Source organism: Gymnoscopelus braueri (genome assembly GCF_963280865.1).
Source record: "Gymnoscopelus braueri genome assembly, chromosome: 7".
Taxonomy (NCBI): Eukaryota; Metazoa; Chordata; class Actinopteri; order Myctophiformes; family Myctophidae; genus Gymnoscopelus; species Gymnoscopelus braueri.
The window spans coordinates 13,071,241-13,086,070 of record NC_137608.1 but is presented as its reverse complement, the minus strand read 5'-3'; positions in this window follow the sequence as shown (position 1 = coordinate 13,086,070).

Here is a 14,830-nt window from a genome sequence, read left to right as displayed (position 1 = left end):
CTAAAGGACTGGAAACTTTGCAACTTTCGATACTTGTTACAGCGTGGTGTGTGTGTGGCGCTAATCTTGCAAACCGCTCGACCAATCGGCCCTAAATCTCTTGTGTACACTGCCAGTAGGCCAAGCAAGTTACTCTGCATTTTTTCACCATTATGTTCCATATTGCAATTTATAACTTTTACAATCTTAAATGTTATACTGAAAGTCAACGGCGGTCAATCTATGAAACCTTGCCTTGTGATGTCATAGTAACTGACATCATAGACTGGCCACATGACATCCGAGATCCACATGGAAGCCGTTAATATTTTCTACACAGACAACATCATTGTTTTCATCCGAGTTGAATGCGAGGGAGGAATAATGCTTTCTGTTTTTTATTTTTTTCACACTGACCGTCCCACAGCAAATGAACTTGTGACCCACAGTTTGATTACAGGCCAGTGTGGTGATGAAAAGCCCTGTAAGCCTGTGAACATGCAGGGATGGGACGTAATCAACAACCAAATGGATTATGGGTCCATTTGGGTAAATATTTTACACTCTCAGAATAAAATTAAAGCCGAGGATTTTACTGTCTGTGTCTTATCTGTGAATAAATGAGATGAGTGCAATAATAGACCAGATCAGAATGTTTGTAAACAAATGTGTAGGGCGGTATTTCCGGTGGTAGAATGTCTATGAATATTTACACAATGTAAACACAAGGAAGAAACACATCCGCAACTCTTTATATTGTTAAGAGTCTGCACCCAGTTTAATCTCAAGACGACCGCAAGACTGTCCTTTTGAGTTGATTTAACCTTACACAATATAAAATAAAGTTATACAATGATTCCTTCCAGAATTTCTTCCAGAATTAAGGTTGATGATTGATACTGCTCCAATGCAACGCTTTTTGTGTGTGTGTGTGTGTGTGTGTGTGTGTGTGTGTGTGTGTGTGTGTGTGTGTGTGTGTGTGTGTGTGTGTGTGTGTGTGTGTGTGTGTGTGTGTGTGTGTGTGTGTGTGTGTGTGTGTGTGTGTGTGTGTGTGTGTGTGTGTGTGTGTGTGTGTGTGTGTGTGTTTGAGAGACTGGGAGTAGTGTTTAGTGTGTTATGTGTGTGTGTCCTTGTTCAGTTTGTGTGAACAAACCCTGACCCCAGAAGTACTCACATTTGTTTTACTTAAGTAAAAGTAGCAATACCACAGTATAAAAATACGTAATACTTAATTTTTACGAATTTGTCACAATATCTGCCTCTGTATATCGTCTCTGTCAGGTGGAAAACTCATACAGTGTGTCCAAAACTGTCAAATTCCAAAAATAACAAAAGTAGCAGATCTACAAGCTCAAAACGCGTCGCGCCGTGCCGCGTTTCGAGCTTGCGGATCTGCTACTATTGATGCTGCATGTAGTAAGATCAAGTAGGGACGTAATTTTACAAACAAAAAAAAACACGGGTACACAATACCTCGTAATTGTTCTCAAGCACAGTACTTAAGTAAATGTACTTACTGTAGTTACTCTCCACCACTGCCCCTCCTTTCAAAGCATGTAAAAGCCCTCCCCCCCCCCCTGCTATAATTACCAGTGAAGGAAGGTCATTGGATTAATCCAACCTGCTTATACTGTTGTCATTGCGGTTTGTTGGCTGGCGGTAGCGACCCCGGGCCTGAACTTTTGAACCTTTTTCCCACAGAAACCGTAATACTAGCTTGTTATAATGCTGTTCAATGTTTATACCTTTAAGCCCCGTCAGTAAAGCGGGATTTAGAAAATAATGCCCTTATGCAGGGCTGGCTGTTTACACACAGCCAGCCCCACCCACCGCGCAACCCCCCTCCCCCCGCACAACCCCCCTTCCCCCTCCCCGCACAACCCCCCCTCCCCCTCCTGCCCCGCAAATCGTTGCTGTCGGTGGCAGAAACCTCTTATCTCCATATTTTAACTGTTTTGTGTTTTTTTTTTTTGGGTAAATTAACACGCTACTTGATCATCCTACAGCCAGCGTCACACAAAAGCAAAATCAAAAGTCTCTAATTCGCGCTGCGTTTTGAGCTTGTAGATCTGCTACTTTTGCTGTTTTTCAATGTGAAGCCTGAAAAGTGTAACAGTTTTTGGACATAACTGAACCAATCGACACCTTTCATGCAAATGTTGAGCCTGCTAATCTCCACCCCCCAAAACACACACACACAAATGCACACAAAGTAAGCCTTGTTTGTGATATAATTTTTTTTTTTTTTTACAAATCTCTTTATTATTTTTTTTCAGACAACAGGGGCATCATGACAATAAAAAATGAAAACAAAGAGGTCTGATTTTTTGACAAAACAAAAACAGAAACAAAACAAAACAACAATTAAACAATACACAGCACAACAAAACAAACAGTAAAATGGATACAGTAATCAATGTAATTTTTAAACGTGAGACAAAGAAGATAATAATAAAGTAAACAGACAGGACAAACAACAGACAAGACACTCATTCACACCAGGGAACAAGAGGGGGAGAGAAGGGGGGGGGGGGGGAGGTTGTTTCTCTGCACAGAATATTAATTTATGAGTTATTTTTCATAGTAGGGAAGTCAATGAGGTCCAGAAAGGTTATAAAATTTAGTGGAACATATTAAGAAGTCATTGAGGGAGAACCAATGTAGCTTCGACATCAAGAGAGACACTAATTTGTGAGTTCTTCCACCATAGTAAGGGTGTCAATGTGGTCCAGAAAAGGTTGCCAAATTTTGTGAAACATCTTCAAAGAGCCGCTAAGGGAGAACCTGATCCTCTCAAGTTTGAGACAGTATAGAATTTCATGAATCCATCTGTTGTGTGTAGGAGGAGAGGGGTGTATCCAATTGAGGAGAATAAGCCTCCTAGCAAGTAGGGTCGTGAAAGCAATAACTCGGCGTGTTGAATTGCGCACAATAGGCGTTACTGTGGTTCCGAGAAGGGCTGTGAGGGGATCCGGGTCAATTGGTTCACCCAACACCACCCCAAGGGTGTTAAACACCTCTGACCAAAATGTTGACAATTTAGGGCAGGACCAAAACGTGTGCATGTAATCTGCTGGCGATTGTTTACACCTATTACAAGCATCGGACCTCTCAGGGTATATTCTGGCCAGCTTTGCATTGGTATAGTGGACTCTATGTAATATCTTGCACTGCAATACTCTGTGCCTTGCACAAATAGAAGAGGTATGTACCAGGTCTAGAGCATGATTCCACTGATTGTCTGACATGATAATCCCGAGGTCCTGGTCCCAAGTAGCCCTCAGGGAATCCAACTGAGTCGAATTAACTGAAAAGATTGTGTCATATATAATTGAAGTAAGCTTCCTTTCACCAGCTCTAAGGGATAAAAAGGAGTCTATCACCGATTCCGGTGGCCGGCTCGGGAACTGAGGGTTCTGACTTTTCACGAAATGCCTGATTTGAAAGAAGCGAAACATGTGAGAATTGGGGAGGCCGAATTCAGCAGACAGGGCTGCAAATGAGGAGAAGACATTGTCAGTATAAAGGTCTTTGATGGACCGTAGACCCTTGTCTGCCCAAATCCGAAAGACAGGGTCAGTACATGATGGAAGGAAATGATGATTCCTGTATACGGGTGCTAGATTTGAGGACCTGTGTAGACCAAATTGCCTTCTAAACTGGTTCCAAATCTTTAATGTATTAACTACGATAGGGTTTTTGGACACTTGTTTAACCGGTAGGGGTAGTTGAGAGCAGACCACCGACCATAAAGAGAGATTCGAGGAAGCTGCCTCCATGTTGGCCCATTGGGGTTGTACTGCAAGAATCAAATTAGTATTCCAAAAAGTTATTTTATGGATATTGGATGCCCAGTAATACTGACGGAGATTGGGAAGCGCCAAACCACCCTCGGATTTTGGAAGTTGAAGGACCGTGCCTCTAATTCGAGCTTTTTTATTACACCATAAAAACGAGTTAATGAGCCGATCGAGTGTAGAAAAAAAAGATTTGCTGATGAAAATCGGAATATGTTGAAAAGGATACAAAAAACGGGGCAGCACCACCATCTTTATCAGGTTTACACGTCCTAGCAATGAGAGAGGCAAGGTGGACCATCTATCCAAGTCAGACTTAAAGCGTTCCACCAGGGGACTGATGTTCTTCGCGAATAGCTCTATGAAAGTTTTAGTAACGAATATTCCCAGATATTTAAATCCCTCTGTAGCCTTTTTAAAGGGAAAGAGAGTTTGAGGAAGCTCGTCGGCCAGGGCATTAACAGGGAAATATTCACTCTTCTGGAGGTTAAGTTTGTAACCAGAGAGTTTCCTGAATTGATCTAGGATATGTAAAATTGTAGGAACAGAGGAAGACGGATTAGAAATGTACAACAGAAGGTCATCTGCATACAAGGAGAGCTTATGCATAGAGCCAAAACGGGTAATGCCTTGAAACCTCTCTTCATTACGGAGCCAAATTGCCAGAGGCTCGACTGCGAGCGCAAACAGCGACGGAGATAAAGGACAACCCTGTCTATTTCCACGGGAGAGGGAGAAAAGGCCAGATCTCACACCGTTAACATTGACCGAAGCTACCGGGGAAGTGTATAAAAGCTTAATCCATGAAATGAAGTTAGGGCTGAAACCGAATTTGTCAAGGATGTAAAACAGATACCTCCACTCCACCCTATCAAAGGCTTTTTCCGCATCTAAGGAGAGCACTAATTCAGGAACCCTAGTGGTAGGAGAGTAGATGATGTTAAACAGCCTTCTCGTGTTGGAGGACGAGTGCCTTCCCGGCATAAAGCCAGTCTGGTCAGAATTAATTAGGTCGGGAGTGACTCTCTGGAGACGGATAGACAAGACTTTGGACATAATCTTGAAATCAACGTTTAAAAGAGATATGGGTCTATAACTACTGCATAAGAGTGGGTCCTTATCCTTTTTCAGCAGCAATGTAATTGATGCTTCAGATAGAGAAGGGGGTAGCTCTCCCTTTGAAAAGGCGTCATTAAATACCCGTACCAAAATTGGGGCCAAAACGTCGCAAAATGTTTTAAAGAACTCTGTGCTATAGCCATCGGGCCCAGGTGATTTACCACTTTGTAGGGACTTGATTGCCTCTGATACTTCCAAAACTGTTAAAGGAGCTCCAAGGTTAGTGGCAGAACCCTCATCCAATTTTGGGTATTCTAAGTCTTCTAGGGGATTGGGCCCCTCCCAGTCCTGTGGACAGGTCTCGGAGGAATACAAATCTGTATAAAAGGCAGAGAAAATCGAACTAATTTCCCCTGGGTCTGTCCTAACCTCCCCCGTAGGTGATTTTAATCTAGGGATCAGTCTGGAGGCACTGGCCACCCTTGCCTGGTATGCAAGTAACTTGCCCGCCTTGTCTCCTTGTTCAAAATAACGCTGCCTAGTCTGTAACAATTGTCTCTCAACCTTACCAGTTGACAACAAGTCATATTGAGCTTGTAGTTGTAATCTCTGTGTGTACAAGGTGGGCGAAGGATTGACCGAATATTGGCTGTCCAAATTTCGAATGTCGGCTGAAATTGCTGTCAATTTGGATTGCTCCGATCTTCTGAAGTGGGAAACAAATGAGATAATTTGTCCGCGGAGATAGGCTTTGAAAGCTTCCCATAATACGTTACTGTCAATATCTGGAGTGTCATTGGTTTCAAAGTAAAATTTAATCTGTGACTCAAGGAAGTCCTTAAATGTGGGTTCAGACAACAGCTGTGGGCTGAATCTCCAAAACCTGGAGGGTGGTCTGCTATGTGGAAATTTTATATCTACAGATGTCGGTGCATGATCGGAGATAACTATGCTATGGTATTCGCAGGAGAGAACATTATGCAATAATTTGTCGTCAAGTAAAAAAAAATCTATTCTTGAGTAACTGTGATGAACTTGCGAGAAGAATGAAAACACCTTCTGAGTAGGAAACCTAGTCCTCCAAGGGTCACTTAACCCAAGTTGGTCAGCATGATATTGCAAAACTTTGGCCGATTTTGACAAAGTATTTTGTTTAGTAGATGACCTATCGAGATCTAAATTCTGGACTAAGTTAAAATCTCCTCCAATGATTATCTGATATTCATCAAGGTTGGGTATAGAAGAAAAAAATTTGGAAATAAATTTGTCGTCATCCCACGTTGGAGCATAGATTGAGGCCAGGACCACGGGGGTGTTTAGCAATTTGCCCGAGACCATAACATACCGTCCATTTGGATCTGACACAGTGGTGTTCAACTCAAATGCAACGTCACGATGTATAATAATGGCGGCCCCTCTAGAGCTTTCAGAATATTTTGAGTGGAACAGGTGGCCCATCCACGGCTTTTTAATACGCGACACCCGTGCAGTGCGCATATGTGTTTCTTGTAAGAAGCATACGTCTCCCTTGAGCTGCTGTAAATGTGAAATGACCTTTCCAGCTTTAATGACACCGTTCATTCCCTTAACGTTCCAAGAAATGAAACGGAGATTCCTACCACTCATCGACGTCACCCTTTTTGATATGCCGGTATCTGAGCAGAGAAAGGGGAAGGGAGAGGAGGGAAGGAAGGGAGGGGCCCACACATACACACACATCCAGAACAAACAAAAAAGAAAAACATATACATAAACCCGGTTCTCTGAGAACACAGACCCTCGTTCCAAAGGGAGCACCAAAAATGCGTATCACTCCGGATACAAACCTTCCTGACATAAGTCAGTCCTAATCCTACCTACCTAACTTCCGTTCCCCCTATATTAAACAGTAATTGATAACCCCATAACCCACCCCCCTACAAACTGCTGAGTAAGAAAAGGTATACAATCCAAAAAATTATAAATAAAATATTAACAGGTATATTACCCTCCCTTTTCCACTCAGCGCACACCTTAAGTGTAAATATCAATCATCAACTCGGCATAATCTGATTAGCAGTGTTATAACATCATTCAACAAGCAGGTAGTAACAAAATATATTCCACATTAGTAAAACAAAAACAGGCATAATACAGTACACCTATCCTATCTCGAAAATATTTCACTTGCAAGGTAGTATCAAAATAACCTCCAAATAAAACCTGTAGTGAAAGCCCAATTAAAAAGTAACTTCGATTTTTTTTTTTTTTTTGAAAAATTTTAAGTTTTTTTTTTTTTTTTTTTTTTTGTACTCAGGTTTAGGCTCCACAGTGAGGTGAAATACACATAAAGAAGCTATAAAATAAGCTTTTACAAAACCATTTGGAAAAACCATGTAAACTAAAATGTCATTAAAACTTGTTTTCCCTAAAATAATTGGCTACCTTAAGGTCACTTAAAGTTTTAGGCTGCACAGTAAAAAATATATGGGAGAGTAAGCTCAGAATAACCTATATATTTAAACCACCTATCTTAACACAAATAAGGTGCATTTATAAAGCATCGACAACAAAACCTTCACAATAAAACTTGAAAACCAAATAAAATAGAAATAAAATAGCCCTGAATTTTCCCCACCACCCACTCCCCCTCCACCACCCCCCTGCGAAAAAAAACAATTGGCCGTCTTAAAGTCTCTTAAGTCATTTAAAGATCAAATCGACACTAAAGGTGTTTCAACTACAGAGGACCGACATTATGGTAACTACTGCATCAAGGCCACATTACAACCATTATATATAGGTACAAAACTAGGGTCAAAAGAAAAGCCCATATAAGAGGGCAGATGGCTCAAATTAACATAGGCATCATTATCCCAGAGGACTATTTATAAGGGGGAAAAAAAGGAAAGTATAAACATAGGTATAACACTCATGTAAACAAGAACAAGCAATGCTAAACAGAAATAAATAAATAAAGCAGGTCCTAATAAGCCTGACTAGTACTCCTCTGTATTACAAGGCAACCACTGTTTATAAGTGACATAAGGAAAGTACCAGCCAGAATTATAACAACACTTATGTAGACAGCAACAAACAAATTAACAAAAGTAAAGCAGGTCCAACCAGCCTAATAGTATGACAAATAAAAAACCAAGCCATCAAAATAATAAGGAGGAGGAGGAAAAAAAAAGGGGGGGGGCGTCTGTAATAGTAGTCAATTAAATAAATGATTGGCCCAAGGCCGTTTAAACTACGCAATCAACACTCCTAAAGGAAATAGTATTAGTCTGATGTACACAAAAACAATAAAAAAAGAGAGAGAAAAACATAAATAAAGTCGGCTGTCGTATACAAAATTAATTTGGCTAGAGAAGCAATTGTTCATTCAAAAACACACATATTTAAGATCTAACAAAAACGATCAAATTAAAACTAAAATGTATTTGAAACAAATCGGACCCGTCATCTCATCCAACGTTAGCCAGCGTCAAGGCTAGTCAATCAGTCACAGCTGGGTTAGTCCATGTAACAATATAACAGTCGGGCTAGATACAATTACCATGTCCGTGGACATATTAACTCAATGTAGTTGCGGCATAACACACTATTACCATAAAAATAAAAATAAAAGGGAGGGGGGGAAGTAGGGAGAGGAGATGAGCATATGTCCAAACAAAAGAGAGAAAAAAAAAGGCGTTGCATCAAAACAGTGCTGCCGTCCTGGCTGAGCCGCGGCTAACCAGGCAGGGACCCAACTAGCCGGCTAACAGCCCAGCCAGCCCGGACTATTATGTCCAAGTCCAAAAAGAGCAAAAAAAATATGAATAGAAATAAAATTGGTCCCACATCAAGCGATACAATAATCAGAATGAGCGTCACGAAAGTACACTGTCCAGATGGAAAAAAAGAAAAGAGAAAAAAGAGCGCATCTTCAGCCCGGCAATGTTAATTTGTGTCCAGCTGCAGCTCGCCAGCTAGCGAGCGGCTAGGCTAGCAAGCTAGCAGCTAAACAAGTCCACGCAGCAAACAATACACCCGCCAGGCCAAATACAGTTCTCAAACCCAAATCTGAACAGATCAAGTCATAAGCAAAGCACCCAATACTTGCGATTAGTGGCGTTTAGATGTGATGTACTTTTGGGCCTCTTCAACGGACGCCAACCGGACCTTAGCTCCGCCGTTTTCGTTAGCAATCATCAACTTGGATGGGAAGTGGAGAGCAGGCCGGCAGCCAAGCTTGTATAATTCGGCCATCACATCACGGTACTTGCCGCGCTCCTCCATAACATCCTGGGGATAATCTTCATGGATGGCGATTCTTTGACCCTCGTACTGCAGGTTTCTCAGCTTGCGTGCCTCCCGAATAACTCTCTCCTTTACCGGAAGGTTGTGGAAGCGAATGATAACATGCCTCGGCTTTTCGTTAGCACCCGGTTTAGCCTTTAGCGACCTGTGAGCTAAGTCCAATTCGGGCGGTTCAGGCAGCACCTCGTCCCCCAGGAGTTCGAACAGGAAGGTGGAGAAAAAGGTGGTAGGCCTCGTCCCTGCCTCAACCGACTCTTTCACCCCGACTAGACGTGCATTCCAACGGCGACCCCTCGACTCGAGGTCCGAGGCTTTAGCACGCAGCTTAGCGTTGCTAGCAGTTAGCTCCGCACAGGCCGCCTCCAGGGAAACAATGCGGTCACTGACTGAGTCCGCATTCGACTCCAATGATGTAATACGCTGGCCATGATCAGTTATAGTGGCATGTACAAGATCTATTTTAGACTCCAGCGATGTGATGCTTAATTTAAATTCAGCCGAAAGAGCCGCTCTATGGTCTTCTAGTAGGCTAGTCAATGCCTCCATGTTGATGTCGCTAGCGGCGGTACCGGCTTCCATTAAAACAGTGTCTTTTTTGGCGTGAGTGGAAGCTCTAGTGTTCATACTTCGATGTCAAAACTGAGTTGCAAACTTTATAAATTCAAATCATACCATTTATGAGGAAGGTAGTGGGGTTTGTATTTAGGTAGAGATGTGAAGCGGGGGAGCAGAGAGAGAACACGTCTACTCCTCACTCTGCATAACCGGAAGTCATCCGTTTGTGATATAATTTTAACCATTTAATGACTCTAAAACGGTTACCTGTTGGAATGAAGACCTTCTTCAACATTCGAACTGTGTTAATATGGAGGAAAAAAAACGAAAAAAATAAATCAAATTAAATGAATAAAGCTATTTTCCTTGTTTCTACTGTTTAAAAACGGACGAGTTGAGGAATCTTTCTCTAGCCCCTGTCACATATGAGGTTTCCGCCAGAGAGAGACGATAATTTTAACAGGGATAGTTTGATCCCATGCCAGCGCTACGGTACGAGCGTATACTCTCTCTCTCTCGCTGTGTGACCTTGACTGGGTTGAACGAGGGTTAAACACGTTTTCACACAATGCCAGAGAGCGCATTAATAGTTTGTCGGGCTGATTTGGAAAATTGGAAGAGACGGAAGTTCAGTCAAAGTGTCTGATTAATTAGACCCACCTTCACATGCACGCACGTGCACACACACACACACACACACACACACACACACACACACACACACACACACACACACACACACACACACACACACACACACACACACACACACACACACACACACACACACACCTGCGTGTGTCTGTGCACAGGTGGGAAGCATCTGAGGGGGGTGTGTGTGTGTGTTTGTGTGTGTGTTTGTTTGTACGTGTGTGTTGTATTATTATACACATACTTGTGAGGTCCAAATCGGAGCGTCAGGACATCTGGGGGTGCAGGAGTTCTGTGAAAAAGTTCTGAGACCCCCCCCCCCCATCAGAAGTTCTGAATGATGTCAATTTGTAATTATTATATCTCCTCCCTTTCCGAAAGAAATGTTCAGACATCGGAAGGAGCATGTATTATTGGCCTTCATGCCTGACTTAGTCGCGCAGGGAAAATAGATCAAATTTATAAATCGATTTCCTAAAATGGCGATGTCCTCACAATTATAGCAACTAGACCATACCCGTCGGGGGATATGAGCACCCACGCTTGTTTCACGGATTTGGCAACACCGGCGCTTGTTTCATGCACATGATTTGGCAACCCGCAGGCCAGCGAACACAAAAACGCTAATAAACTGTGTGTGTGTGTGTGTGTGTGTTTGTGGACTGGCATGTGTCTGTGTGTTTGTTTGTTCATGGACTGTCTGTGTGTAGAAATGCTGAGAAGGGCGCTGTGGGCGAGATGTGAACGTAAAGCGGTGGGCGTTAAGTAAAGCGTGCAGTAAGTACACTACGAGCACATAAGATCAATACAAGTTTGTAAAGTCGTAGCAAAACTGTGAGAAGTTTGAAAAGTGAAAAAAATAAGCGCTGCAGGGATCAGTCAGTGGCTCTGATAGATAGGTTAACTCCCAAATGGTGTGGACTGCACGCTTGCAAAGAAAATAATTCCAAGGCACTCCGTCTTTGATGAAAAAATATGTAGGATTTATTTTGAGCGAGGCAACAAATTATGACCAACACGTATCGACCTAGAAGGTCTTCATCAGGGTCTGTGAGAAGTTTAATATTGAAATCTATCCAGTCAAACGACCGTAAATGTTTTACGAAATCCTGTATTTGTCCTGCCGCACGTCATTATTGATTTCAATTCATGCATATTTGTGTACGCAATCAATTGTCTCTCTCTCCTCATCAATTATGCCTGTTCCACATTTTTTATTATTGGATTTTGATGGATTAGCAGCACCGTTCATAGACTATTAACCACTATTCAACCTGGTGTCCCTGTTTTGGGCATGTCATCAGTTTCATTTTTTTTGTTTTTTCTTCCCCCAAGTGTTTTTTTTTCCGTGAATTAACTTGAACATACTACAGCAGTTGTTCTCAACCAGTGGTCTGGGGACCACCAGTGGTCCTTGGGGGGGTACCAAAATAGCCGATCTACAATATAGCCGAGATTGTAGGTCGGCTATATTATTGTCACCGAATGTTTGCACCAGAATTACGGATGCTGGCCTGGGCCGTAGCTTGACGGTCCTACTCCCGTTCCTGACGACCTTTGCTGCCCCCCATCTCTCTCCCCATTTCCTGTCAGCCTGCTTTCCCTATCCCTCTCTAAAATAAAGGCATAAAAAGCCCCCAAAAAATTATAATAATAATAATTACGGATGCTATTAGTGTTCATGTGGTCAAGAGGCCTAGCTCACACACACAAACGCACGCAGGCACGCACATACGTATACGCATGCATGTGACGCACACGTATACACACGCACGCCAGTGGCGCAGCCAGAACGCTAGTATAGGCTGGGCCTGAGCAGGAGCGGGTGGGCACGCGCGCGCGCGCATGTGTCCCTAGTCTCGCGTAGCCAGACAACTATTCCACAATCTCTGAATGCTATATAGTGTCTGGAACTACAACTCCCGAAATCCAAGAGAGGAAGCTGGCACTTCCGTTCACGAAAATATATTTTGAAATAGCTTTACATTTTATTATTTTATTTCCATTTCTGCTAAACAGCAAGCTAAATATACTTAGATGATTTGTATTTATATTAGGATAAATCTGCGCGACTGTAAAGACAAAACGGAAGTGGGGAGGAGGCTTCATATCCGGTTTATATTCTAATCATGATCAGAGCTTCCGAGTCCCAGACTGTATGACCGGAAACATTTGAAAATTGTGGGAGGCAACAGTCTGGCCACGCGAGACTAATGTGTCCCTGACCCGTGCGTGCACGATTTTTTTGGGTTATTGCGCGGATATTGGACGTTTTTGGGTGGGCCAGCTCTCTATGTGGGTGGGCCATGGCCCACCCAGGCCCACCCATGGCTGCGCCCCTGACGCACGCACGCACACGCACTTACGCACTCACTTACACACAGCTGCATACAGTCTTGGACACTCACTCACACCAACCACACGTACACACATTTATTTACAACAACACATCAGTCACACACACACACACACACACACGCACGCACACACACGCGTTTGACAGGATGTGTGTGTAGAACGGAGGAGTGCAACCTTCTGCTGACCCCTGTCCTTTTCTGTGTCAGTCTAATTGGCCAATCTTGTTGGACATGCCAATAGTTTACATTGTGGACAGGGGCCAGAAGTATTTTGTATGTGAGTGAGTGCGTGACGCGTGTGTGTGTGTGTGTGTGTGTGTGTGTGTGTGTGTGTGTGTGTGTGTGTGTGTGTGTGTGTGTGTGTGTGTGTGTGTGTGTGTGTGTGTGTGTGTGTGTGTGTGTGTGTGTGTGTGTGTGTGTGTGTGTGTGTGTGTGTGTGTGTGTGTGTGTGTGTGTGTGTGTGCACCCACAGACTATACTTGTGAGGGCCAGACGTCCCCACAAGTATAGTAGAATTTGAAAAAATAGACATGATGAGGACAATTTATCCTGGTCCTCACAGGTCAGTTAAGGTACACACGGGAGTGTTGATTTCATGTGATTAATTCATTTAAACTACTATTGGAGTTCATCCACACAAGAGACAATGTCCATGTGAAATATTCACATACGCAAGTCAGGTATCTGTACGTACTGTTCTCACAAACTATGCACAACTCTGCATGTGTGTGTGTGTGTGTGTGTGTGTGTGTGTGTGTGTGTGTGTGTGTGTGTGTGTGTGTGTGTGTGTGTGTGTGTGTGTGTGTGTGTGTGTGTGTGTGTGTGTGTGTGTGTGTGTGTGTGTGTGTGTGTGTGTGTGTGTGTGTGTGTGTGTGTGTGTGTGACTTTGCACGTGCACAGCGCTGCGAGATTGTAGATCTTGTAGATTTTTGAATAGCCAAATGGATGAAGTGGTTAAAATGATAGTGATGCTGTTCCCCCCCAAGGACCCTGGCAGTCCCTGCATGGACCCCCACTCTGAGAACCACTGGTGTATATAGTGGGGGGGGGGTCTTGGTATGGTGGTTGGTGGTCTGGTCGGGTTACGGTGCCAGCTGTCTCAGTGGTGTAGGAGACAACATTGGACACATCACAATAATAGAGTCAGTGTGTAACGTGAACCCTCTGCAACGCACTAATGAAATCACTGCTCTGCACTCATTCTATCTGATGACTCCCCCCAAACAACACGCATGCATGCACGCACACAAGAACACACACGCACAAACACACACACACACACACGCATGCGCGCGCACGCACGCACGCACGCACGCACAAGAGCGCACACACATGCACACAGATGCACGCAGGCATGCACACACACAGATGCATGCACACACAATAGGCAAATGTAAGTGCGTGCACACTTTTCAACACAAACGCAAAACGCTTGTGTAAAATTGTGGTGTTGGGGGGGCGGCAATTTGCAGCCCACTAGTGGCCGCCACATTGCTTGTTGAGCTCACAACTACGGAAGTTGGGAAGTAAACGTTATACCGGCAGCAAAATTATTCAAAGGAGAAAAAGAAAATCCTTTTGAGAAAATGTGAATCGATTCTCGTAGGAGAAATGCATTTTCTTTAGACACGAGTACAACACAGATACAACAGACTATAGCAGGTTAACGGAGAACGAGACAATCACGTTTTTTTTCCCCCAGGTGAAGAAAAAAAAATAATAATAATAATCCAAAGAAGGGATGAACAAAGGCACGGTGAGCTGAGAAGAACCAGTGTGGAGTGAGATGGAATAGACCCCCCTGGCATGTGAGGGGGGGGTCTCACTACCATTGTATGGCAGAACCTCACCAAACACCAAATCCACCCCCTCCCCTCTCTGTCTCTCCCCTTTCTCTGTCTGTCTCTCTCAACCTCTCTCTCCCTCTCTCCATCTCTTTCTCAGACTCTCTATTTCGCCCTGTCTCTCCCTCTCTCTGTCTGTACTCTCTCTCTCTCTCTCTCTCTCTCTCTCTCTCTCTCTCTCTCTCTCTCTCTCTCTCTCTGTTTACTCTCTTTCTCTCTCTCTCTCTCTCTCTCTCTCTCTCTCTCTCTCTCTCTCTCTCTCTCTCTCTCTCTCTCTGATGGGTGTGTGAGTGTAGCAGTA